The sequence below is a fragment of the Mus musculus genome, chromosome 4 (genome assembly GCF_000001635.26).
Source record: "Mus musculus strain C57BL/6J chromosome 4, GRCm38.p6 C57BL/6J".
NCBI lineage: Eukaryota > Metazoa > Chordata > Mammalia > Rodentia > Muridae > Mus > Mus musculus.
This window is the reverse complement of record NC_000070.6, coordinates 69,947,397-69,971,823: the sequence shown is the minus strand read 5'-3', so window position 1 is coordinate 69,971,823 and position 24,427 is coordinate 69,947,397. Positions and strand designations below refer to the sequence as shown.

General features: G+C 42.1%; 1 pseudogene; it reads left to right on the top strand.

Moving 5' to 3' along the window:
• Positions 16,547-17,761, top strand: Gm11224 (predicted gene 11224; annotated as a pseudogene).

The window sequence follows — 24,427 nt, the reverse complement described above, 5'->3', positions numbered from 1 at the left end:
GTCTTTCTGCTCTCTCTGGAGCATGCATGAGGAATCCAACTACTCTTTCATGACGGTCTTCAACAGCTTTCTGTAGGGGAACATGAAGTAGGCAGCTGTGACCTTCTGCCATCTATCATGTGAAGGTGCCATCTTGGAAGCCGATATTTCAACTTCATCCAGCCCGCTGCTGACTGCAGCCCAGACACTGTCTTGATGATAGCCTCCCCAGAGACCAAGCTGTAGCCACTCAGCTATGCTGTTTCAGAAATAATATCACAGAAACAGTGTGAGATAATAAAACACTTGTTGCAATTTTTAGCTGCTAATTTTGGGGTATAATCTGTTATACAACAATAGGTGACTAACATAATTAACAGTGAAAACTTAATTAGGTATCTCAATAAGTGAGCGTGTGTGTGTGTGTGTGTGTGTGTGTGTGTGTGTGTGTTCAAAAACGATTGCCTGAGCTCACACATTCTGAATCTACTTATTAATGCTGTGTAGTCAGGTACAGATGGGAAAGATAGGAAATCACAATACAGTCTAAGAAGCCCATTCCAGAGGGAGAAGGGAATTACAATGTAGGGCACTGTTAAATACTAGAGTGCCTAAGGGCAGTGGAGAGCCTCATAATACAACCTGGTTTTGAGGACAAAGAGTGATTCATAGGGGTAGTGTATCAACTGTAGGGTGACTCCTAGAATGAGGAAGAAGAAACAAATTTAAAAGGAGCAAGCTGGGGAAGGAACATTTCAGGTGCAGGGAACTGCTCATATAAAGCTGTGAGACTGAGGTCTTCTGATGTAGTGTGATCAGAGCTGGTGCGCGTGGGTGTGTGAATGTGTGCATGTGTGCTCATGCACACTTGTACCTGGTTGTGTATGTGCTTGCATGTGTGTATGAAGAGTAAACAAATGGCTAAGCTTGAATGTGTATGTACACATATGCAATGTATGTATGCTTATATGTGTACATGACAGGAAGAGAAAAGACAAGTGAGACGTTGACAGGACAGAGAGAGTCTAAAGAGAGAAACGAATTCCAATCTTCGTCGACATGCTATAAATGTGTGCTTTGGGACAGATTGTGTGACTCCAATGAGTGCAGTCTCCCCGTTTCTAAAGTAGGAGTCATTTGATGGGGATCTTAGCCAGGCTCTGGGCTGAACTGGGGATTTGCTGATTGTGATCAGAACAGCAAATCTTCTGTCCAGAAGCCTTGAGCCCAGTGCAGTCCTTTATTCTGTGACAGACTCCAGTACTAAGTTCGCCCTGCATGATGTTGTCCTGCTGCTGTGTCATTTACCCTTTCTCATTTCTAGAAACTATGGGAGCCCACCAAGAGCCTTGCTAATTTCTAAATAGTGCCCAATAACAGCAATCAGAATTTAGAACAAGCTCAAACATTGAATGTGTTTCCAAACCCAAGCCCTGGTTGAGATTGCCTGGCGTGAGACTGCCTGGTGTGAGACTGGCTTTAATTCTTACCTCCAGCATGTCATGTGGGCAGTTCTTATTATTGACAGTCATGTGAACTTAGCCATCCTTGCCTTTTTGAGCTATAGCTCTTTTACCGAATAACGGGAATATATTATGTCAGTGGGTTTTTTCAGGAACTTGTAACTAAGATACTTGGTAACTGCTCAGTGTGTGGGCACAATATTTTGAATATTTATTAGCAGAATAATTTGCTACATATAGAAACCTAGTTCCCCACCTGGACTCTGAAAACTGGTTCAAATCCTAATTCTATTACTTAAGTTTCATGATGTTGGGTAAAGTACTGGAGAGGTGGCTCAGCAGTAAAAAGCCTTTACCACCCTTGCAGAGGAACTGTGTTTGGTTCTCAGAACCCATGTGGTGGCTCTGCAATTCCAGTCTCATAGAATCTAAATCCCTCTACTGGCCTCTGCTGTCTCTTGTACCCACATGGTGCACAGAAACTCATACAGGCAAACATAATACATACATGCTAGTAAAATAGATAAGAAATGCTAGGAAGAACACAGTCCTTTTGCCTCTCAATCTGTGCCTGTGTGCATTCACATATGTGGGCATATGAGTGTATAGAAACCAGAGGACAACTTCAGTTGTTGCTTCTTAGATACTGTGGTTTTTATTTGTTAATTTTAGATGGGTTCTCATTGGTTTGGAATTTGCCAAGTAGGCTAGACTGGCTTGCCAACTAGCTTCATGGAGGTAGCTATCATTGCTTCCATGGTTGCAGGTCCCACAACTCCTAGCCTTTTTTTCCTGGATTTTGGGGATTGAACATGGGCCCTTATACATTCCTGATTCTATCTCTCCAGTCTGCCTTTCAATCTTCTTATCTGAGAAATGGAAGTAATAGAACCCTCCTCGAAAGTTTAGTGGAAATGTTGACCAAAGGAATGCTTTAAAACATTCAGAATAATGTCTGTCACTCAGCAAGTGCTGCATATGTGTAAATGATTGTTTTACAAGGCTACATTATGCTCTGCAGGGGCAGGCACCAGTAGGAAAAACTAGCACGTAGAATGGTTGGCCCTGTGTCTACCCTCAGGAGGACATACAGCCTTTTGTCTTGAGTCTACACTTGTAGAATATTACTAGCAGCTCCCCACTGTCCTCTCTAGGGTCCCCTCTTCCTACTGTGCAGGAAATCCAGAATGCAGTGCAGCACAGAGCCAATCCCATGCCACGTCTCTGCATGTTGGCCCCTTCCCCAGCTCCCTTTCTGTTCAGTGAGAAGGACCCTTGGTTTTATTATGGGTCAGTAGATCTAGGGTTGAACAGGATTGTGCCCAGAGAGCAGAAGGTGGCCACTCTCTCTTCTGTCCTCTGCCATCAGTGGGATGGAAGACTCAGGCAGGTCCTCTGCTTAATTGTCAAATGGATTCTGGAGGGGTAATTTCATTGATGTGCACTGTGGGAGGGTCTGTAGGCCCTAATGACTGGTTCAGCCTGCTAAATGTGTTTACCAAAAAATAAGGTTATTGATTTCACAGATATTTTTCCCCGTTGCCATCAGCCTGTTAATGCGAGTTTTATGTAACAGAACAAATAGATCAGAGTGTAAAGTCTTTTGAAAATCCCTGGTGAATGCTGTAATAATGCTTTAATGTATTAATCCCCTTAATCCTGTCAAACTTCCAAAAGAATTTCAGGACAGGCTGACAGAAGATCTCACTCCCAACACTGGCAGCTGCTGCTGTATGTGGCAGTTGCTGCTTTTTACTCTATTGTGCACTGGCTTGGGAGAGGCTCCAATGGATGTGGAGTCAGTAGCAAACATGTCAGGGTATGAGAATAATAGAAGGCAGGTTGTGGTGAAGGAATGACAGCTTCAGGAAAGTGGAGGCCTCTTGAGCCTTGAAACAGACCTGGTGAAGATAGACCCAGGATCTATTGTCTCCTAACCCCCTCCTCCCTAATATTTTCTTCACAGTCTCTGTCTTCTTTGCACTGAAGAAAGTGACCCGTCCAGCAGGTCCAGTTATTCGAGGATCTCGAGGGGACCTCCTCCTAATAACCAAATGGGGGGTAGAGAGAGAGACGAGGGTCTTGTACGAGTAACGACACGGAAACCGTTCTGAAGTTGTATCAAGACCCCAAAATGTATTAGCCAGGCCCAAGGTTTAAATACACAAGCAAAAGGGGAAGTGCCTTTCAGCAGGAGGAATGGGGCAGAGGAAATGCACCTCAGCAGGAGGGATGGGGCAGCAGAAAGAGAGGAAGTACTTCTCAACAGGAGGGATGGGGCAGCGGAAATTTTTCTTTTGGCGACTACAAGTTGGAAGCAGGAACTTGGTGGTATCAGGGTACATCTTGAGGTCAGGACATCCGGCGCTGACTTTCTTGGAGCGGTGCGTCTGGTGGCTCACTTTTGACCCCCTTTTCTTCTCGGGGGGAGAGGCCCAATTCAGAGATCAGGACAATAGTGTTGTCTTAATAGCTCCCAACAAGAAAGCACCATGATTTGGTCAATCTTCGCAGCACTCACTCACAGTTTCAAATGTGAGTGGCCTCTGGCTTTTGGAAGCAGTTGCCATTGGCAGAGAGAGGCTGAGCTCAATGCTTGTTTTGACCCAGAAGCCCAAGCTACCTTCTTCTACGTAGGTCCAACAATAGATGATCTTTTAATGTTGATATAAATGTGTTATTACTGGGGGTGGGAGAGTCATTTTCTTCAGTGGTATACCATTGGTAAGGTGCTCATGTAAATAACTTTCACACATGATATGGTGGCAAGCCTAATTAAACTCAGTAGCTCACCAAAATAAATGAATAAATAAATAAATAAATAAATAAATAAATAAATAACCTACAATGGAAGAGGAAATACTGTTTGGAAAGAGAATCAATGGAAGTGGGAGCAGGACAAGAAAGTTTTATGGAGTAAATATGGTCAAAATAAACTATGCATAAAAAATGTCACAATGAACTACATTGTGACTTATAATTAATATATACTAAACAACAAAATGAAGCAGAAGATGGGTTGAATACAGTCATCCCTGAATTAAGAATTAATAGAGCGTTCAGGTTATACCTCAATAGGATAGTCCTTGTCTAACATGCATAAAAGCTGTGGAATAGGTCTAATACCTAGGAACCAGGCATGATGGCTTTTACCTGTAAGCCCAGCACTAGGCTTACTAGAAATGTAAAGTCAATCTCCAAACATAATGAAAGTTGTAAGTTAGACTGAAATACATGAAGCCAGATTAAAAGGAAAGAGAGAGAAAAAGGAGGAATAGTTTCAATTCACTTGCATGGACTGGAGTAAAACCAGAGAGAAGGCTGACTGGAACCAAAGGATGGCTGGACCAAAATATACTGTTGTGTTATACTGTTTAATTTTTAGTCAGCATGACAAAAATTTGGGTGGAAACAACATGAAAGAAAGAATTACTTTGGTTCATGGCTTCAGAGGATGTAGTTCATTGTCTGCTGGGTCCATTGCTTTGGGCCTAGGGTGAGACAAGGTGTCATGATTACAGAAATATCTGAGAAAGGGCTGTTTTCTTCACAACCATGAAGCAGAGATAGGAAGAGATTGCGCACACCCTCAGGAACCCTTCATAGGCACATCTTCAGGAATCCCTTTTCTCTAATAGAGGTCTACCTTTCCAGTTTTCCTATGCCCCATCAGTCCATTCAATTGTGAATCCACTTACACATTAATCCATTAGGTCAACACATGATAAAATCACCTTTCAGCAACTAGATCTACCTGCTAAGCACAAAGTCAACACATGAGCCGTTTTAGGACAGACATATACAGTCCATGTCAATTGTTTGCTTAGGGCCTGTTAGACTTAAGTATCTGGGAGAGAGCCTGTCTTGCTATATATTTCTGGTAAAGTCTTTTCCCATCTCAGCCTCAGTACCTCTTTAGTAAACTGTGATAGTTGACTGTGGTGGTCGTGACAGTGCCTCGAGGTCTGAGATCCTCATTTGAGACATGAGCCCCAGCCTACCCCAATCTCAAAGAACAACCACTGGACACACACATAAAGAAGCCCTTGATAAGCTTGAATTTGTTTCTCTGGGAGTTCCTGGATACTCAGCTTGTCAGAAGTTGGATTCTAAATGTGGCCGTCAGGATATCTGTGATCTGCTTTTGCTGCTTCCTCCCTTTCTCAGATGTAATCACTGGTTCCATGTACTATTTGTCTGCAGGTTTCTCTTGAGTCCTTCCCCAGTGATTCCATGTTGGATTTTAGGGATGTGGATGATAAAGGCTATGGTTAGAGATGCTGGATGGACCATAACCTCCCCAGTCCTGACCTCATCATCCTTTCAGGGGCAAGCTTACTCCATCCATTGTGAAAATTAGATCTTGTCATTCTCCCTTTATGGTGCTTCAGAAACTCTTGATGGTCCTTAGGATAAAGTCCAAATTTCTGAAAACGCTCCTTCAAGCTTCACTTATTGTATAGACTTTTCCCTTGAAATACTACATAATTCCTTGAGTATACATTCCCTCTGTCCACACTAAGCTTGATGAGGTTCTTTACTGTCTCCGGGGATAGCTCATGTCTGGGCTGTAGGTGCACACCTCACTCTTTGCATAGTCAACTTCTGTTCTACCTAATCTTCTTTCTCTCCAAAATATTCCTCTCATCCTTGTGTTGAGAAAGTGCTTCTGTGTGATCTCAGTGTGTGTGGGGGTGCAGAGTGGTGGACCATGAAAGAAAACTGGGTAAGGTTGAGCTAAAGCTAGAAGCCCTGGGAACCTGAAGAACTTCACCTGCTCTTGGCACCAGGCCCCTGTCACATAGCTGCAGTCCTCATAGAGAGATTTGTGGCCATCAGTCACTGGGGCAACACCCCAAGCCTTTTTACGCGTAGATGAGGCAACCCTAAGGTCTCAGACCAAGCCAATAGGAAGCACCTTCTGTCAGACCTCAACCCACTCCAAAACGGTATATAAGTTCCTATTCAGAAGGGATAAAGACGTGCGAGGATTGCTCCATTGTCTGAGAGCATCTATCATAAGAGCTGTAACACTGTCAGGGAAGAGAACTGCTCTCCTGAAACTTTCACCACCAGAAGCTCCCCTGCAGATCCCTCACTGGCTACCCAGCCTTCTGCAGGTTCAGCCTGGCTTAGCTCAGTGCAGCCAGTATATGTATTGGACCAGCAGCAGCAGAGGGGGCACTACATGGGCAATTCTCCCTCCCTGCTTGCACACTTTCCCCTTTACATGAACACTCCCACCTGGCTGGACTGAGATCTCCTCGGATAGTCCCCACGGAGAGAGGGGTTATCAACTGGCTTTCTGACTATGTGGTCTTTCCAGACAGCCTCTTGCCTCTCCCAGAACACTGTAAGTACTACAATGCCCCCTAATAATCAATAGCATGTGCAGCAAATATTGGCAGAATGCTGAACAATGGTGGACACCCAGCCAGATCTATTATATGCAGTATCTCTGACACTCACCTATAACTTTGATATATTCTCATTTGAATAGAAGGCATCACAGCCTTTCATATTTCATCAGCTGCCAAGGTTACACAGCCTAACAGAGGAACAAAACCAGAAGTTGAGTCTGTGTCATTTGCATCTGTGTTCAGTTCTTTCAAACCTTATATACATCATGTTCTCTTAAGCCAGTCTGCCAAGCATGTACTGTTACACTGTTACACCACTTTTATTTCTAGGTGTTTTGTAGTTATAAACTGAGACAGAGAGAGGTGACTTTAAACCCTAAATCCATACCAAGAAACTACAGGAAGATACCCACAGACACACCAGCTGCCATGCAGAGCTGGCAGGCAGAATACATCCACAGGCACCACTATGGTAAGCAAATATGTGGTGGAGAAATGGGAGAGAAAGAAAAGGGAACAGTGTGTGCACTACAAAGAGAGACAGAACTGGTGAGGTGAGGGTGGTGAGAATCGGCCTGATATAAACAGCCTGTGTTGCCACCCTGGACTGTTGTGTGGGTCACATCTGGGTCTCTGGTCCTGAAGCAGCAGGATTTGTGTCAATGTCCAAGGCCCCTGTCAGCATCAAAGGCCAGGAGGGCATACCTGGTATGGGCTACCTCCTGGAGTCATCCCAATGTCTATGGGCTACACAGAATTGGTCCTGCCTCTTGCCCAGGTAACCTGGGAGAGCTGATAGATGATAGATGGTCATGAGTAAGCTGTCCCTGCAGAGCTGGATCCATCTCATGCTAGCTGCAGAACCTGAGCAGCACAGTAAAGGATGGGAGAGCTAGCCCAGCCCCCACTCCTGTGGTAGTGTGCAAGAGCCAGCCCTGGTGGCATGGGTAAGGATCTAATAGTGATAGTGCAGCAGAAGGCAGAGGCCTCAAACCATACCAATGACTCATTCCAGTGAATATTTATTTACAAGTAAAGCTGTTTGGACAAAAGATTATATATTATATGACATACTGTGACACATCACAGCTTTCACAATGAGATTTATTTTTAATTGTTTTGTTATTTTTTCTTTTTGTTGTTTTGTTTTCTTTTGGGGATTTGAAAGCGTGGAAGGACAGGAAGATGGGTGCAATTCAGGTGCATAATGTGAAATTCACAAAGAATCGATAAAATTTTAAAAATGAAAAAAGAAAAATTTGCCCCATATACTCCAGTATAGGGGAATGTCAGGGCCAGGAAGAGGGAGTGGGGGGGGGGGGTTTGGGGAGCAGGACGGGGGCGGGGGGGGGAGGTATAGGTGGCATTGGGGATAGCATTTGAAATGTAAATGAAGAAAATATCTGGGCTGGTGAGATGGCTCAGTGGGTAAGAGCACCCGACTGCTCTTCTGAAGGTCTGAAGTTCAAATCCCAGCAACCACATGGTGGCTCACAACCATCCGTAATGATATCTGACTCCCTCTTCTGGAGTGTCTGAAGATAGCTACAGTGTACTTATATATAATAAAAATAAATTAAAAAAAATATCTAATTTAAAACAAAGAAAAAAGAAATTTTAAAAAGATAAAAGAAAAACAAAACAAAACAAAATAAAATGTGGGGCAGTGGACTGTGCTTAACATGTATATTAATCTCTTCTTAAGGTGTGTGTGTGTACATACATATACATATACATATAAATCATATACATCCCTGTGCAGATATTCCCCTGCTGGGATTCTGCTCCCCAGTTATGATTATTCTACAGGTCTATCTCTACAAAAAGAAGAAGACAGCCCTGCCTTCACAGGCTGGGCAGACACCGACCAGCCATCTCCTTGGACCTGCCTGGGGCCATGAAGCTGCCTTTGTCCAGACATATCATCAGACTGGAGACTTTTGAGACATGCAGAAGCTGAGATCCACAGATGACAGACAGTCTTGGGTCCTTCCAGCAACAGATGGAATCTCTTGCCAGAGCCTAATGGCTACTAGAATTGGGGGGAACTTGCATGATAGTAAGGAAAAAGATCTCTACGCAGATAAAGCAAATGTTGTCTGAGACCAATTTTAATATTCTAAAAAAAAATTGTACAGACTTACTCTTGATTTCAATCCACTGAGCAATTAAGTTGGTTCAATAGCCCCCTGTCTTCCCAGCCCCACCCATTTCCCCCTCTAGTTTATGTTGTGCTTTATTTTAATTGTTACATTCCACCCTATCCAAAATTTTAACTACAAATAACTGCCAACAGTCACTCCAACAACACCTCTCCTTTATAAAAAGGAAAAGGAGTTGTGAGTCAGTGGACCATGCCAACAGACAGAAGAACTGTTAAGGCAGTAGCAAAGTTCAGAATTCCCATAAAACTCATAATTAAGAGCAGCAGGAGTTTGAACTAGCTCCTGACCAGATTCCTGTCCTGGAGCACGAGATAATGACACCCCACTAAGGGACCATGACAACCTGTAATGTAGCATAGAACTTAGAGTTCTTGCAGCTAATGAGGTATCTAGATAGGCCCCAAGTGTTTAGCCAATGAGCAACACCCCTGAACACCCCTTCCTGCAAAAGGTATTTAATCTCTAGTTTGCATCCTCACTCACCATGAATAAAGCAGTTTGGACAAGCAAGGACTGTTTCCTTCATCAAGAACCTCTGTGGCAGGGTAGCCATCTCCTACACACACATGCCTAAGTCTCCTGCAGAAGTCCTCCTTGCACTTCTAGTACTCACCCTGAGCCAAGCAGATTAGCAGTGTCTGGAGGATGGGTATACCCACCCCCATCCCCATCAACTCCATGTGGTTCTCAGTAGTGTCTGGGTGGGCAAAAGTTCCTGCTGTTTTTCATCCAGAGAAACATGGGCTGGGACCCTTATTTTATTGCTGGAACCCCAAATTTGATGGTTTCACCCTGTCCTGAGGGTATGTCCACATCCCATGAGCCTGGCATCCTGCAGTCAAGGCAAAATGCAGACCCACAACAATAAAAAAGAAAATGAAAGTTGAATTGGAAAAAAAAAAGAAACTAAAGGGTTTGTTTAGCGTTTAGAGCCATCCCCCAGTCTGTCTCCCTTCTTGATACAAAGCAATGACAGCCATAATCCCCAGAAACAGACTCTGTACTAAGTAAACACTTGCATATTCTGAGCAGTATCCTGATGGCCCAGTGAATTTTTAATGTAGGATGTTGTCATCCCTCATCCTACTGGAGAAGGAGATGTGAGAATTATCGGGGGAAACCCACCTTTTTAGAACATATGAATAAGAATCCTTTAGTTGATGCCTTCACTTCCCATGAGAAAAGGCAATTTCCTTATGGTGGACTTGTCTCCTTCCTGAAGCTATCGGTGCTTACTATATGAGAAAGCACACAATTCAGAGGGGCCAAGGTTTGAATTGCTCATGCCAGGTTTGACCAAACCTGGTCTTTCAACCAAACCAAGGCTCCAGACTCCTGACTCAGCATGTCTAGGAGGTTGTCTGGCTGGTTCTTTGCATTCTTCCTATAATGAATGGGTGCCAGATTGAATTCTCACAACAGGTCTTAGGGCAGAGGTACAGGTTTTTTTTTTTTTTTTTTTTTTTTTTACAGGGTTTCCGGTGTGCTGCAAAGAGCAGATGATTCTCGTATTTGTCTCTTAGGGCTTCTATAACTAAGCCCCACAAATAGAAAGACTGACACCACAGATATTTCTTATCTCATGGTACTGGAGGCTCAACGTCAGAGATCAAAATATCACTAGAGGTGCTTGTTGTGACTGTGAGAAAGAGTCTTTGCTATGTGTTGCTCTTCTGATGGTTTGTTGATATCTGTTCTGTCATTAGTCTTTTCTTTACTTCTGGCAGCAAATAGTTTTCTTCCTAATCTCTCCTTTTGAGAGTGTGCTAGTCACATTGACTCAAAAGCCCATTCTACTTCAGCATGGCCTCATTTGGACTAACTGCATCTTGGATACTTTATTTCTAAAAAGGGACATACAAATACACTGAGAACTGAGGGGTAAGGATTTCAACATATAAACTTGAGGCTAAGAGGCAGGTCACCTATGTAACCCCTATAAACTCTATCATCTGTCTGTCTGTCTGTCTGTCTGTCTGTCTGTCTATCTATCTACCTATCTACAGATACCTTTCTGAATTAATGTAAAGATTTTTCTTTTAAGGTGCCTAATGTTATCCTGCTTAAATCCATTTTTTTCTTTCTCCCTTTATCTTGGGCTATTCATTGACTTGGTTGAATGTCCAATAGAAAACATAACTGATTTGTCATTAGAGTTCTTAGCTACACTAGTGTAACAGCAGTTCAAAGTCAGACCACAATTCATAGTCTAATAGGTATAGAGGAAGGTATCAAGGGTTTCCTGGAGAAGTGGTGTTTTCTATGAGATGATGAAGCATATCCAGCTGTGGAGCTCCAGGAGAAACGATTCACACCTAAGTAACAACATAGGCAAAGACACTGAGAAAAATGGCACCGTTGGTTCACAGAGAACATGTTGACCATGCTCCCTGCTGCTTATAGGATCAAAAGGGACTTGTGAATGTGGTAAATGCAGACTTTGCAAGTTCTGGCTCTAGTCTTAGTGTTGGTGGTTATTAATATTCCACCTGACCACACCAGCTTCAGGAAAGATATTGCATTGTGTCCTTCTTTTCTCTTGAATTTAAGAATCATGACCCAGTTCATTTCATCCTTCCCAGGACCCAAAGGTGCATGGGCTTCTTCAATTCCTGATCAGAAGGTGCTTCAAGATCACCTGAAGAGGAAACTACATCAGTTAAAACCTCTAGATTACACTTTTCATTCTGGGCACAAAGAAGGTTCCCATATTTTCCAAATGTAAGAATGAATGATTACAGTACAATCTAAGAGCTGAGGAAGGATACAAAGTGTGTAATCTTCTGTTATGTCTACATGGAGAGTTGTAGAATCTCATGCAGTGAGAAAATATGGGCTAAAGCAAAAAGGTACAATGGTGTGAGTGCATTTTTAGGTGATAGAAGGAAATTAGCTAGGACTGCAGTGTTCAATCTGTGTACATATGAAAGGGAGATAGAGAACAGAGGACCATTGAGAAGAGTCATGGGAATAAAGGAAGGTCTAGGTCCAGGCAACACCCCTGAATGACAGAATAATGTATTCACATCTTCTGCTGTCATTGAGGAGCCATTACAAGAATTTAGTGCTTGGATCTCATGCTTGAGGATGCTTGGCTTCTAGAAACACAGTAGTTAGTAAAGGTCAAGTGAGGCAGAAATATATCTTAGAGTTACAGGTGTGGTCCAGACATAGACGATCATGGCAGAAGAGATGGAGTGTGTACACTGTCCTCAGAAACTGATGAGAAGAAATTGATTGTTATCAATACTATCAGAGGGGGATTCTGGTGTGTTGGGGATTTCTAGCTTGTGCCTCATTGATGCATAGACTGAGGAAAAGAATGGAACCCCTCAACAGCACTTTCTGTGCTTACCATTTCTATGTTAGGCTCTGTGCCCATTGTCATACACATATTACTATACACGGTCTTTGCAGTCATTTAAAGTGATAAATCTCATTCAGACCATTTTACAGCGGGAACACTATGGCCAAATCAAAGCAAGCCATGTGTCTGGGTTAAAGATTTCAGTCCAAAATTCTATCTAGGAATGAAGGATATCATGGGACCGCAAGGCCTGAAGAGTGGTGTAAAGGATATTCCTTAGATGTAGGACTCAGTTAAGGAGTGGGCTCAAGAAAGATGAGGTCAGTGAAGGGGATGGGGCCTCTTGTCAGAAGGTATGAGAGTCATGTGACACCTAAAGGCAGACTGCAGCAAGACCAGTGATGGATATTCAGGACATAGAAAGCTAGCAGTATACATCCTTAAGTACTGAGAATACTGAGGAAACTGAGTCACAGAGAGGTTAAGTATCCTGGTTATCACCACATAGCAAGGACACAATGAAAGGTTGATCAACTTCAGAGGATCCTGATATTTAAAGCTGTTTGCTTGATCTTTCTACTCTCATACCACATTTCCTGTGACTGAAGACTTTCTCTCTCTCTCTCTTTCTTCCTTTCTTTCTTTCTTTCTTTCTTTCTTTCTTTCTTTCTTTCTTTCTTTCTTTCTTTCTTTCTTTCTTCCCTCCCTCCCTCCCTCCCTCCCTCCCTTCCTTCCTTCCTTCCTCTCTCTCTCTTTTGGTTTTTTTTTACATATTTTATATTTTTATTGGATATTTTATTTATTTGGATTGCAAATGTTATCTCCTTTCCTGACCCCCGCCCCCAGAATCCTCCTAACCCACCCCCCTTTTTCCTGCTTTTAAAAGGGTGTGACCCCACCCACCCACTCCCACCTTTTTACCCTCACAATCCCCTACACTGGGGCATTGAGCTTGACTGAAGACTTTCTTAAAGGACTCCTACCAGAACCTTTAGTTTAGGGACAAATTTCCATGTAGACCCTGAAAGCCATGATCAAAGGAAAGATTTAAGCATATTTCTCCATGCATGGCTTCTTTCATTATGCCATGCATTCAGCTGGGTCATTTACAGCTTCCACACACTCTGCCTTAGGACTCCCTCCACTTCAGCCTTCATCCTCTGCATGAGCCATGCAGTCTGCTGTCTTAGATTCTATTTAACCCTACCCCAGCCTACAGCTAACAGGCATTTCCTTCCATCTCTCTGCTTCGATCAATTTCTCCATTCTCCTAATCATTTTTTCTTGTTCGTTTTTGAACTCCCTCCAATGTGTCTCCCTTGGCCTGGTAATGAGGTGCCCCTGAACGAAATGTAATATTCTGCATGTGACTTCACCAGGGTCGTATAGATTTTCTTGCTAACTATCTTCTCAGAACTGGGGTGACATGCTTTCTTAGTGCAGCAACTCTATTAGTGTCTGAGCTGTTATTAAAAGCCTGTTAGAGACCACAGAATTATGGGATATACAACAAAAGGGACATTATAATGTTTTTGGCCCACAGCTACCACTTTCCATTCATGCTTCCCACCTAGGTATTTAGAGAGTCTTGCTTCTCTATTATTACCTGTGTTACCTGTGCCAAGGGGACACATCCTTACCTGTCTTTCCAGTGATGTACATGGATAATACCTATGTCATTTTAAACACCTTCTTACCAAAGCCTTCTGTCTCTTTTCAGGCAACTCCCTCTTGAAGGTTATTATAAAATTCCTGTGTGAATACTGAATGATGAATGAATACTGAATAATGACTCTGAGACTGTCATCTGGAAGGCAAGCCTAAATGGGTGTGAGCATATTAATGAATGTCCAAATTTCAACTGTAAACTATGGAAATGTAAAGTATAAGTAGGTACAATAATTTATACAGGTGATTCTGATGTGGCCTGAAGAGAATATTCCAACAAAAAGAGCCCTTCTGGAAAGTTCCTTGGAGTTGAACTCTATAAGGTGATTGACAGTGGCCAGGGGTAGAGAAAACATTTCAGGGAGTAGAAAGAGAATGTACAAAGGATCTGAAACAAATATCATAGCTGCCCACAGACCTTCAAGGATTTAAATGCATGTTGAGTTTAGAGTGGTAAGTGGTTGCAGGAGGAACATGTGGTGAGGAATCTTGCTCTGCTGCATGGGTTTTCCTGTGTTCTAAGTCTAATGGATGTTTGTTGACAGGGATTAAACAGAAAGGTGGAACAAATGTCACTAGGCATTCTGCAAAGGCCATGCTGGTGGTAGTGTAGACAAGAGATGAGGAGCAAGCATGAATCCTGGGTAGTAGATCTAAAAGCTTTTGGCATATAAGAGATGATGGAAGGAGTTACAAAGTTTGGAGCTGAGATGAAAGGATGGACCATCTAGAGACTGCCATACCTGGGGATCCATCCCATAATCAGCCTCCAAATGCTGACACCATTGCATACATTGCAAGATTTTGCTGAAAGGACCCTGATATAGCTGTCTCTTGTGAGACTATGCCAGGGCCTAGCAAACACAGAAGTGGATGCTCACAGTCAGCTATTGGATGGATCACAGGGCCCCCAATGGAGGAGCTAGAGAAAGTACCCAAGATGCTAAAGGGAACTGCAACCCTATATGTGGAACAACAATATGAACTAACCTGTGCCACGGAGCTCGTGTCTCTAGCTGCATATTTATCAGAAGATGGCCTAGTCGGCCATAAGTGGAAATAGAGGCCCATTGGTGGTGCAAACTTTATATGCCTCAGTACAGGGGAACACCAGGGCCAAGAAGTGGGTGTGAGTGGGTAGGGGAGTGTGTGTGGGGGGGGGTATGGGGGAATTTTGGGATAGCACTGGAAATGTAAATGAAGAAAATACCTAAAAAAAAAGATAAGTAGTAGTGGTGGAAATGTTCAGAAATGGAAGAATTAAAGAAGAATCACCAGGTCTTGTGATGGGTTGCATGCACGGGTAATGGAAATTTGTCATGATGCTTTGTAACTTTCTGGTTTGTAGTGTTATAATGGTTAATACTGACTGTCTAATAGTATCAAGAGTCCTTTAGGAGGAAAACTTTGGACACTTATGAGTTCTAAACAAGTTTATTTGAGGCAACAGTGGGTAGCACTGTTCCATGAACTATATTCCCAGAAAAAATATAAAAGGGAAAAAGGAAGCTAAGCACTACCACTGAGTCTAGTGCTTGCTACATAGTGCTGTTGGATACATATAATTCCCTGTCATATGAACAAACAGAGCACTAATCATATCCACTCCGATGCATATTCTATGCACTAAATGAGAGGGTACTCTATCTGGAATATAGGCAAAACACAAGTTTTATTACTCTTAAGATACCACTCATTGGATAAGAAACATTCAAATAAGATATTTCATTACATTATATTATATTCAGTAGAAATCCACAACAAGAAGTTGGACAAATGGCTGCTTCCTTAATTGGACAAGACTGGACTGAAGAGCCAAATTTGGAAGTCAGAATTTTCTTCCCTTGAACTTTGAGACTCATAATAATAATTGTGCTTAGGGCTTAAGTCTAAGTGTGTTTTTGTCTTAGGAAGCCCACTGAGTGAGACAACTTTGTGGTCAGTAAATAATGTTTAGATTTCTAATATCCAAAATCTAATGAGAAATGGCTCTTCTCTAGTGATATGAGAGCTTTGGGTCTTGGCTGAGAGAGACCCATCTCTGTGGTCCAGAACACTGGGGAAATTGCTGCTGATGGTGAACACCACAACACAGTTAACTTTGACATGGAGGGTGTCTGTGATGCATAACTTTCTTCAGTAGTGACTCAATTGTATCTTCCTACAAAAAAGCCAAACAGTCCAGCATGGCTCCTAAACATTCACTTACTGCTCTGAGAGAGCAAATAAGCATCATTACCAACATCAGCTAAGGTGATTCTGTGGAAAGTAATGCACAGCAGGAATGCCTTGAGCATCTAGGTATCAGAAATGTGGGATTCCCATTATGTCTTACGCTCTTTCCTTTTCTTTTTCCTTGTTCATAATCTTGTATCTTTAAGTGGGGCAGCTCTTTACTTGTTTTCTGTGTATGCTATTGTATTCTGTGTTCAATTTGGATGAATCAGTGTCCTGGTAGTTTAAAACCTGAGTTATTATCAAAATCTTTCATTTCCCCAATCAATAGGTTGGCAAATAGGCTTGGACATGACATGAAGCTCTGTGTGTAATGAGTAGCTCACATTCAAAGCTGTTGGGTGAGTCTTGGAAAGAAAGTTTCCAGTGGGGAAAGAAATCAGCTGTGCTAATGGAAAGACTGTACAAATACATCTATGCCAAGGACTGTACAGACCGGATCCGTACCTGTGCCATCCTCTGCCATGTCTACCAACATGCGCTCCACTCCCGCTAGTATCAGGCCCTTGACCTCATGTTCATGAGCCACCTACAAGACAACATTCAGCATGCAGACCCGCCAGTGCAGATCCTGTATAACCATACCATGGTGCAACTGGGCATCTGTGCTTTCCGCCAAGGCCTGACAAAGGATGCACACAATGCACTTCTGGATATTCAGTCAAGTGGTCGTGCCAAGGAGCTTCTAGGCCAGGGTCTGCTCCTGTGCAGCCTACAGGAGCGCAATCAGAAACAGGAAAAGGTAGAGGGACGCCCGTTTCACCTGCACATCCCTGGAGCTACTCGAGTGTGTCTATCTGGTGTCAGCTATGCTCCCGGAGATCCCCTACATGGCTGCCCACGAGAGTGATGCCCGCCGATGCATGGTCAGCAAGCAGTTTCACCACCAACTGCGGGTGAGTGAGCGGCAGTCCCTGCTAGGTCCTCCCGAGTCAATGAGGGAGCATGTGGTCGCTGCCTCCAAGGCCATGAAGATGGGCGACTGGAAGACCTGCCACAGTTTCATCATTAATGAAAAGATGAATGGGAAAGTGTGGGACCTTTTCCCTGAGGCTGACAAAGTTCGTATCATATTAGTTCGGAAGATCCAGGAAGACTCTCTGAGGACCTACCTTTTTACCTATACCGGTGTCTATGACTCAATCAGTATGGAGAAACTATCAGATATGTTCGAGCTGGATCTACCCACTGTTCACTCCATCATCAGCAAGATGATCATTAACGAAGAATTGATGGCTTCCCTGGACCAGCTGACACAGATGGTGGTGATGCAACGTACTGAGCCCACTGCCCAGCAGAACTTGGCTCTGCAGCTGGCTGAGAAGCTTGGCAGCCTAGTGGAGAATAATGAACGGGTGTTTGACCATAAGCAGGGAACCTATGGTGGTTATTTCCGAGACCAAAAGGATGGCTACCGGAAAAATGAAGGCTATATGCGCCGTGGTGGCTACCGCCAGCAGCAGTCTCATTCAGCCTACTGAGTTCTTCACTTCTGTCATTCCTGTGAACAGACAATCTAGCCTTTTGTTCCTAAACTCACCCTAGTCATTAAAGGTCTGTTGAGAATTTAAAAAAAAAAAAAAAGAAAGAAAGAAAAAAGAAAAAAAGAAAAAGAAAAAGAAAAGGAAATTAATCTAATGTTACCCAGTGTTGGGGAAAGAGAGACATAGAACAAAGGATCTTTCCAATATTTCCTTAAATACCTCTAAGGACAAAAGGCTCCTTACCTCCCAAGGCTTCCCCATTCAATTTCAAGAGTTTTTATTTGTTGGAAAGGTCACCTCTACTTAGAACAGATTTTTGTCATCTTCAGCCTCAACCTATGGATAAAACTAGAATGGCATAAGGTTGGTTTGTCCTTGTACCATAAAGTCTCTTGAAATTTGGTGATCAGATAATTTGCATAATTTTTGCTTTAGCCTTGAAAGGGTATTATTTTTTAATTTTTATTAGATACTTTCTTTATTTACATTTCAAGTGTTATTCCCTTTCCTCATTTCCCCTCGGAAAATCCTCTATTGCACCCCCCTCCACCTGCTCATCAACTCACCCACGACTCCCACTTTCCTCCTGGCATTCCCCTACACTGGGGCATTGAGTACTCACAGAAACAAGTGTCTCTCCTCCCGTTGATGTCTAACACAGCCATCCTCTGCTACATATGCAGCTAGAGCTATGGGTCCCTCCATGTGTACTCTTTTGTTGGTGGCTTAGTTCCTGGGAGCTCTGGGGGTACTGGTTGGTTCATATTGTGGTTCCATCTATGGGGCTGCAAACCGCTTTAGCTCCTTGGGTCCTTTCTCTAGCTACTCAATTGGGGAACCCATGCTCAGATCAATGGTTGGCTGAGAGCATCCACCTCTGTATTTGTCACTGGCAGAGTCTCTCAGGAGACAGTTATATCAGAATCTTGAAAAGATATTATTAAGACAGTGGTTCTCAACCTTCCTCAAAGTTTCAATCCTTGAATACAGTTCTACATGTTGTGATGACCCTCAACCATAAATTCCTATTTCATTACTAACTTTGCTATTGATATGAATCTATATGTAAATTTTAGATTACAGGATTGTTCTGTATATATTCGTTCTGATATACAGGGTCATTCACTCTTCAAAGGGTCTGCAACCCACAGGTTGATAACTACCATATTAGAAAGTTTTGAAATATTGTTATTTCCTTCATTTTCAGGGTTCCAGTCAGTGTCTATTAACAAAAATGAAGATCCCAGAATAAGACACAATTCTTCAGTTGTGGAAAGGAGGAAGAAAGAGAAAGTGAATGAAATGGATCAGTGAGCTGGGTCCAATCCTAGGGCAGAGGGAGAAGAAAGAAGAGAGAAGATAAAGAAAGAAGAATGGAAGGGAAAAAGGAAGAAGAGAAAAGGGAGATAAGGGGGAAGAGAAAGGGAAAAAAGAGAAAGAAAGCAATGAAGAAACACACACAAAATGATCATTATGTAATGCTGGAAATACTACAAATAACCAGAGTGATATTGATCATTTCAAGGATGATTTGAGCAAAGGCTACTAACAAATAAACAAACATATCCTCAAACCTTTATTTTTCATTGTAATTCCTTTAGAAGTTTGAGTATGTAGAGTGGAAAAATTATCTCCAACCAAAACATCCATTTTGCTAGATGTTATTCTGAGGGAGAAAATATATTTCACATGTCTGATTTCTCTTTTTTATCATCTCTTGACAGATTCCACCAGTATATTGTGATACTGTTTAGCTTGGATGTGGACTCTGAATCTTTAATGTAAAACTCCAGATAGTCATGGCTGAAGGCTTTCTATTAGTGAGTGTCTTATTATTTATCACTACAAAAATAATGCTGCATGATAGGAGACTCTAAAACCTGATGTTATATAAGATTTTATTGCTCATGTGCTGGGACATGGTGAGTTTGTCTTGTCTTAACACTTAGATGATGTTGAACATACTTCCCATGTGTGTTGGTTAATTTTATGTCAACATGATGCAAGCTAGAGTCATCTTAAAGGAAGGAAACTCAACTGATAAGATGGTTGTGTAAGATCTGGATATAGAACATTTTTTAAACTAGTGATTAATGTCCTGAGTTTGGGTTCTTAGGTTCTACAAGAAAGCAAGCTGAGCAAGCCATGAAAAAAATTGACATCCACCCATGGTCTCTGCATCAGACCCTGCTTCCGGGTTCCTGCAATGGTTTCCTTCTTGTTCTGATTTCCTTTAGTAGTAAGCAGTGATATGGAAACATAAACCAAATTAACCCCCATTTTTCTCAACTTGCTTTTGATCATGGCATTTTATTACAGTGATAGAAATTCTAACTAAGACACTATATAACTGTGGGTGGCTGGGGGATCTGCTTTAGCTGAGCTGCATTGACTCAGTACTTTTGGACATGTTTGGGTTTCAGTATCATATTCAGCCTCTGGTAGACCCAGGCCTGTCTTAGTATGTTCTTGCCAGAACAGTATTGTCACAAGAATGAGCATGCAAAGCCCACTATTGCATTTACTTAACTCTAAGAAATTCATAAAAATGGGTCCTGATTCAGGAGTGGAGAATTGAACAATCTTTGCAGGGAGAAGAATTGCAAAGTCACATTTCAAGGTGTAATTTGTAATATGACAGAACTTAGTTGCCAGCTTTTTTTTCTCAGTTTTTATTTTAACCACAACTTCACTCTCTTTAGGATTTTATCATATACCCATGAGGCTTGTCTAGATAGATTATGGCCACCTTGTTTATTAAAAATCATTCCACATCGCTGAAATAAGAGGCTCTGTTTACTTGATGATCCTGATTCCTATTTAATCTAGATAATTTTTTCCAGTCTGCAGCTTTAGAGGAGGGTTTACCTCTCTTCCTTTCCTAAGCTCACTCAATTAAATATAAACTCGTACGGTGGTCAGAAGCAGAGATGCCATGGAGAGTCAGTTAGTACATTTGCATATGGAGAAGCTTCGGTGTAGACATCAATAGGAGTTATTTTCAACTCTTCTTGAATGAGGATCCTAGTTGGAGAGACACTACAAACCATAATGGGGAGGGGAGGGTTCACAGTAAGAAACTCAAGAAAAAAAGGTAGAGCTAGAGTCTCTTTCAGTCTTATCAGTAAGAAACAGATGTGTTAGTTAAAACTAGAGGTGTTTAGATGCAATCCTGAAGTCTGAGAAGCTTAATTGAAATGTTTATTCTTGAAGGCCAGTATCACTTATATTGATCAAAAGGATGCTCTGAGGATCCTTCATTTAAGCAGAAATATGAGTTCAAGAATCTTTTTGTTTGGTTTGGTTTTGGTTTTGGTTTTTTTTGAAATAGGGTTTTTCTGTATAGCCTTGACTGTCCTGAAACTCAATCTGTAGACCAGGCTAGCCTCAAACTCAGAAATCCCAGTGCCTCTGCCTCCCAAGTGCTGGGATTAAAGGCATGGGCCACCACTGCCTAGCTAAGTAGACATATGGAAGTTCAAGGTTCCCCTAACCAATGGCTCTACCAGGACATGATGTAGTCATCTGCCTCCAGACAGCTGACATTGCAGAAGAGAAAGGGAAGGATTTCTTGGAGGGTATTATGCCAGAGTTAGAAGAGCTACTTGTCATTTTTGTCCATATTTAATTTAAACAGGGCAGACAACATGGACCTTGTGACAGGATTTTCCCAGTCCAATTACATTAAAATATTTGTGCAGCAGGAGGCCTGTGATATGGACAGGGAAAAGGGAGGTGGAGCTAAGAGTTGAGAGAGAGAGAGAGAGAGAGAGAGAGAGAGAGAGAGAGAGAGAGAGAGACAGGAGAGAGAAGAGAGAGAGAGAGGGGGAGAGAGAGAGACTCAGGAGAGAGGGAGCAGGAAGCAAGATGGATGACGGACAGGATGATTCAGAATCAGTGTGGCTTTGAATCACCACAGATAGATATGTTATTATATATGAATAAAATAATTGTAATAACTTGTCTAATCTAGGTGGACAGCTTGTATAATCAATTGGCATAGAAATTATTGTGTGGGCATCCTGTGAATTGAGAATTTATTGATATATAAATCTGACTGGGTAATTATAAGCCTCAAGAGTTTTGTTTTACTGGGTTACTGGAATGTGGGACCACCAACCACAGAGGTAAATGGCTGAGAAGGAACTAGCAGCCCAGAGACAAGCAAAACGGAGCTGGGAATACCATGAAGGGTTGCTGCGGGATTTGGGGGGGGGGGGCGAGGGGGGGCGGGGCTGCGCTAGCTAGAACACAGCAGGCGGGCCATGCAGAGGCAGAGTTGCCAGCAGTAGCAGGGGAACTTGCCAGACCTGTTTAGTCTAATTTCCCCGCAGCAGGATTTCCCAAGATCCCTGTCTAGAAGAAAGGGATGTTGGGAATTTTAGTTTAGTAGTATTCCTGAGAGGAAATAAATAATTAAGCAAGCATCTTGCTAATATCTCTGAAGTAAAACCTACCAACCAAAATATCAGGCGACACAGTAGACTGGTAAGGTAAACTGATTATACATGTATCTTTTTTATCCATATGGCCATGCAGTACATCCTATTAGAGTTCAAAGCACTTTTTTATCTTTTCAGTAACTTGGGACTTAGCGGAGTGATTTGTATTGACTATGGATTCTACGGGACCTACTATGGGTTGAGACTTTACACCACTTTCATGATTTAGGTTGGCCTCTTATACTCCAGTGCACTATGATGGAAGAAAGCATAGCCTAATAGTCTCTTACTCTTTAACAAAGACATAACTGGGTTTGAGTATTGTGGTGGTTTGAATGAAAATGGCGCCCATAAGCCCACAGAGAGTGGTACAGTTAGGAGGTGTGATCTTGATGGAGGAGACATGTCACTAAGGGGTGGGTTTTCAGGTTGTAGAAGCTGAAGCCTGGCCAGTGTGTCTCTTTTACTTCTTGCTCCCTGCTCAACTAGATGTAGAACTCTCAACTCCCTCTCCAGTGCCATGCCTGCCTGTATGCCATCATGCTTCTAATGGAAGGACAATAGACTAAATCTCAACCCAAGGCCATGGTGGTGCACACCTTTAAACCCATCATTGTGAAGGCAGAGGCAGGTGGCTCTCTGTGAGTTTGAGGCTAGGTTGCTCTACAGAACTAGTTCCAGGACTCCCAAGGCTACACACACACACACCTTATCTGTAAAAACAAACAAACAAAAAACTAAAAGCAAGCAAACAACCCAAAATGGAAAAAAAATTAAAGATGCACCCCATTTTCCCATGAATTTTCTTGTATTTTCTCTATTATTTTGTTATAGCTGCTTTCCCTGACTCACTTTTGTACCCCAGTAAAGTAATTGCTTGTTCACTTTCAGCCTCCACTTTTAGGTTCACATAGTGAGTGGGACATGGGAGATGAATAAATTGCAGCAGCATCATACACAGCTTCCTGTGTTCTTTGCGTGGTGTGCTGGTAAAATGGGTTGATTTAAAGAACTTGGACAAACAACTGGCAGATCTCAAGCCTGAATTCAGGCGTCTCTTTTTCCAGTCTGATGACCTTTCCTGCTCATGGTGCCACCTGCATCCAAACTTCTATAGACATAATTTACAAGGCAAGCTTAGAACCCTAACTAAGGTACCATTGACCCATAAATGGATTGAAACATGCTCACTTTGTGTATAGCAATTTAGCTAACTAGCATTTTGACTTAACTTTTCTGTGCATGTGGCAAGGTTGCCCTAAATTGGTCTTTGTGGAAAAATCAATAACAACTCATGCATGCAAAGCACATGTGCTTTTCATAGGACATCAGCCTGGCTATTGAAGTTACTCTGGTTTAAAAGGAAAGATCTGTTTGCAATCGATACACAACAGATGAATTATGCTTCATGTGTATGCTTGGGTAGAAACCTCTATCTATCTCCCTCCTCATGACTTTAGCTACTGGATACCCTAGCTCTCCTAAGAACTTTTGGTATTTGAAGATTTCATTTGCAAAGTATTCATGTAAACAATAGAAACAAAGAACGGTGGCTATTCTCCCCACTAGGCTATTGTGGATTAATACAGAGGTCTCTAGCCCTTGGTCTGCAGTCACAGACCTCACCTAGCACAAATAAGTTATTTTCAGACTGTAGATTTTTCCATCTGGGAAAAAAATGGATCAAATGCTCCACAATGCTATGGTTCTCCTTTCTCTTCCTCTTCCTCCTCCTCCTCCTTCCTTCCTTCCTTTCATCCTTCCATCCTTTTCTTCCTTCTCCTCTTTTTCTTTTTCACTTCTCCATTCTAACTGCATTATATTGAATATTTTGTTAAGGTCAACCTCAAAGGAATAATAGATAAGGCAGAATGGATATCCATTAAGTACCCCCTCTATGATGAATGTTTAACATTCATCATTTCATTGAATATTCTTAAGATTTTATGATTTCATTTTATATACAAGAAAATATGCCCAGAAAAGGAAGATGACACTTTTGAAGTCATAGAGCTTGGAAGGTTTTAAGAGTTTATTTTACTCACTATTTCAGGATAGTAAATGTTAATATATTGAGATGATACCCAATAGTCACATGTTAAAGATTGAATTGTATCCTCCATTTGTATGGCAAGGTAATGGCCCTTACTATATCTGAATGTAGCACTTTTTTTTGGAGGTAGGACCATTATAAGGATAAAGAAATGAGCATAAAGTAAATATGCTGAAGGAATTGAGTTTTGAGTTTTGACTTTAGGGTAATATTCCTGGGAAATCAGGCATACAGTATACCAGACATTACATTAAAAAAAATGAAAACAACC